The sequence below is a fragment of the Notothenia rossii genome (assembly GCF_949606895.1).
Source record: "Notothenia rossii genome assembly, chromosome: 8".
Lineage (NCBI taxonomy): Eukaryota > Metazoa > Chordata > Actinopteri > Perciformes > Nototheniidae > Notothenia > Notothenia rossii.
Window position 1 is genome coordinate 58870636 of NC_136906.1, and position 4415 is coordinate 58875050.

At 38.4% G+C, this 4415-nt stretch overlaps 1 protein-coding gene across 1 annotated transcript in view; it reads left to right on the forward strand.

The window, feature by feature from the left end:
- Positions 1 to 1946: 1946 nt before the first annotated feature.
- The window catches only part of cep128 (centrosomal protein 128), a 93322-nt gene continuing 90853 nt past the window's right edge, over positions 1947 to 4415 (forward strand). The window contains exon 1 of the mRNA XM_079644079.1: positions 1947 to 2149. The gene's annotated coding sequence lies outside the window, so the exon portion shown is untranslated. The remainder of the gene's footprint in view (positions 2150 to 4415) is intronic.

The window sequence follows — 4415 nt, forward strand, 5'->3', positions numbered from 1 at the left end:
AATAAGGTGAACATATCGGTAGTCGAATAGTCATGAGGCTCTCCCTTTGTTACCATGCTACATGGTTCTAATTCTTCAGTCAGATTTACCCGTAGGATTTACCCCCACGTCACTTCACCCGCTACCTTCCTAGTGTTTTTCAAACTGATTTAAAAGATAATATTTTTCAGCGTTAACACAGAAATCGATATTTGTTTTACGCAATTTATTTATCTTTATAACAATGAAATGCTAAACTACAATGAAGTATAGTTAGCGTTTTTGCTGCTACCATTTTGGGGCAGGGGCTGGACCTTGATCTGTTGGACCATTTATCTAATATTAGCTAACTATTGTAGCAATTGAGCTAGTAATTTTAGCTTAATATTGTAACCATTTAACTTATACTATGAGCTAACCATTGATGCAATTTAGCTAATACTTTTAGCTTACTTTTGCAACAACTCCCTGTTTACTTTTAGCTAACTATTGAACACCTTATCCATTAACTTAATCTTAACTATTTAAGACTTTTCATTACTTTTAGCTAGCAATCGAGCTAGTACTTTTAGCTTAATATTGTAACCATTTATCTAAGACTTTGAGCTAACCATTGAAGCAATTTAGCTAGTACTTTTAGCTTCATTTTGTAAAAACTCACGACTAACCATTGAACATTTTTTCATTACTTTTAGCTAACTTTTGTTAGAGATTATCCATTACTTTTAGTTAACCGTAGTAACAATTTATCCATTACTTTTAGCTATTGTATTTGATCAATCAATTTAGATAGCACTTGTACTTTATCCACTAGCACTGTACTTTATTATTGTAAAACATAATCCATAAAGTTCAAGTTACCAAACTACTTTTAACCACTTTGCTTTTAGTTTACAATTTCAACAGTTTGTTCACATAATGCAAGTGTTATAGCTGCATTCAATTGTCTATGTATTCTTGAATCCAATCTTAGTAATAATACTTCCATTTATTTTAGTAGTTGAGTTTCTCTTATCTGTCAACATAATCTGAAAAAAGCCCCCGGTTTAGGTGAACAGGAATTCTGGTTTGAAATCACTACATCTGATGCTACATAGAAAAGTGGGCCTAAATATGCCTCAATTTGTCTTAAATTACTTGTAATCCAGTGTCTGGATGCCTTTCAGGATATGCACAGCATGGGCGTTCTCCTTGCCTTTCCTCTAAATCCTAACCAAACTGATACAATCCCTGTGTATTTCCTTTTGGATAATTATGAGATAAAGGTGCGGTGCTGTCTGGGATTAGAGCGGAATCAGAAACTACATGGAGATTTCTGGCCTTGATTGTAAATGGATTTGTGGCAAGCCGTCACATCTACAATATATCAAGCTTCACAAAGACTTATTCAGTCCTGAACAAACCTTGTGGAGGAAGAATGTATCCCTGGCTGTTTCTGACAAAGTGGGCCCTCTTGCTTCTCCTGGGCACTCAGATGTAAGAGCCTGTGCTGCTGGCGAATGAGGCTTATAATGAGGCCCAGGAGATGTCTAAGACTCTATAGCTTTCTCTGCTTACCACCTAACTGACAGTGACTGCCAATCAGAAGCATGGCAAAATGGAGTTTGTACGCTTCAGTGGAATAGTAGCCAGGTCTATTGGCTGTGGCATGTTGAGTTTACTGTAGTCTGTGAAGCTTTTTGGGACAAAGAGCCTTTATCCGTTTCTAATGGACATACCTCCTTTCCTGGTTTTTCAGTTTCATGGTCCTGGGATAGTGCGTGCTGGCTCACTGTCACACTGTCATGACTTAAGGGACACGAATGGAACAGAGCCATCGTCAATGTTATTAGTAACACCTGTGCTTCTCCTACTACGAGGTCTCAAAAATGGCTGTTGTGAAAAAGACCAATTGGCTACTGATCACTGAATTGCTCAACGTCTTAAGAGGGGCATTACAATCTTTGGGCCTGGGGAAAATATGTATTCATCAAAGAAAAAGACGCATGAACTCAAGGTGAAGTTATCTTCTGATAAATGTATTTTGTTTTTTTGTCAATCGATAGTAAAGATAGCATTTACTGTAACTGAAGTGGTTGTTAGATGATGAAACAATGCCTGAATACTCCCAAAACCGTTCGAACATCGGACAAGCATTTCCACTTCACGGATCACTGAGCAGGTGCCTTGAGTGAGTACTGTTTTCTATAAATCTTGTTTATTCAATAACCTCTATCACTTCTTGTGTGTACAAATAATTGCAACACTTCAAATGGCTTAGTGGAAAGATGAAAATGTAATCACATCTTGAATGTCTTTCGAGTGTGGTTAGCTATACACGTTTGGCTCTTACCATGATCGGACGGCACATCATACCAATTACTTAAAGTTGTCAGATTCAAAGAGTCAATGATTTGGAGTCATGTGATTTGAGTCAACACATCTGTGGATACAAAGATGAGGTTTGGACAGCTGTGAAATGTTCAAATAATGTGTTGTAAAGTATACAAATCTGCATAGTTATTGGACCTTGGTTAAAAAAGGCCCTTTCATCTTTTGGTACTAAGTATAGGAGAATGTGATGAAGCAAGAACAGTCCTTTGAGATGATCCGTGAGTGTAATTAGCCTAACAAATTGCAACATAGCTTTTGTTATTGAAATACGTTATTTTTGACGAGGGCCTTTAGCCAGGTGTTCTTCCTCTACAAATGTAATCAACAATATGGCGTTTTGATTTGGTCATTTTGGTTGCGTGCAATGCACTCCACCATGCAAATGAGTTTGTGATGACTCATGCATCTGCACAAATAGATAAAACAAAGATTGTTCACGGATCAGATGTAGGCTTGTGTTAAAGTGAAATGTTCGGTGAAAATATAAAGTCTGTCTTAAATGTTATGGTTTGACCACTCTTGGAACAACACAGAGACAAATTTTTTCACTGACTTCCACTCTGTGGTTCGCTCTAGTAATTTTAAAGAGCTTTCTGTAAAAGAAAGAAACTTTACTCTTCAAGAGGACCGTCCATGCTTTCTGGCCCATTGAACAACCCAAGATATAACGTCATAAATGCAGGGATTTTGTGTTCCCAGCAATAAGTGCCGGATGGTTACTTAAAGACTCTGACCTCTGAGTGCTTCTCTGAACCTCCTGATAGAAACCTCAGTGTCTCTGTTCAGTGCTTCTCATGATTTTTTCCCACTGTATTTGATTTTAGCAACATAATCTGGTGTGAGCGAGGTGCATCGCCGGGTCGTTCCCTGCTTATTTGAGGAAACACTGGGCGATTGGTTTATTTGAAATACCGGGAGAGGAATAATCAGGCAGGCCTGAGAACCAGCTACATGAAGAATGTCAAAAATAAATACAGTCCAAGTCTCGATCGGTTTGTGCGGTCAGTTTTGTCAGATATTTTCTGTAATAATCCAGATGGCTTTGAAAAAACACTTCATGAATCCTAAGTGGAGGTGTAGTTTCAAAGGACAGGTGTGTCGCCACCCCCAGTCTTTTCGTGTTCACCCTGTCACCCACACAGATGTGCAGTGGTTTGATTGTTATCAAACTTGACATGAGCACACTCGTGAAAGAACTATGAAATGTGGGTTAACATTATATGGCAGTGGAATGAGGAGGCCCCTTACAAATGCAGCCAGGCACATCGTGCTCCGGCTCTGTGTGCTTAGCATTTGAAGGGTGGATTGTTGTTAATGGGTGATTGGAGGAGATTGACACAAAGCTGTGGAAAACATTTAGATGAAAATGATGTCCTTTTAGCCTGTTAGGAAGTCTAGAACAAAGGGAGGAGATGCCACTCTTCTTTTTAAGAATATCTTTGACCCAACAACTTTGCAAGCAAAATAATAAAGGACTGAAATGATCCCTCTTTCTTGGAAAGTCCCCCCTTTTTATCTGTATATTTCCTTGAAAAAAATGTCACATAGCAGATGAAACGCTAACCAGATGTTAAGCTGCCATTGGCCGAGGGTGTCCTTTAACTCATAATGGCTCAATATCGCACAAGTTACAGCGCCCCAGCTCACACGTGTCTCAGCTGTATTTGCTTTAGGCTCTCCCGGCGAAGGCAAAGCTATCTCTGCTGATTGTATAAGTCACTTGTTTCCGTAAGAGGAGGGAAAAATATCACGATCATGCTAGAAAAACAACCATGACATTCCAATGGAAAGGCAGGCGTTAACAGTATACATTTGTGATTATCATACCTGTCTGTAATTTGTAGAAAATTGCTAATAATCCAAATATGTCTTGTGCTTGCTTTTGTAATTGGATGTAACACTTGTGGTTGGGTTAAGGGCATACCTTTCCTCTTTATGCAAACTGTTTTGCTGGATAAATGTGAAAATGTGAAAATATTTGGTTACATTAACAAACAGTAACAGTTACAACAAGTACACAAATATTTTATGGATTCAAGAAAGTGATACATACAATTGGTGCA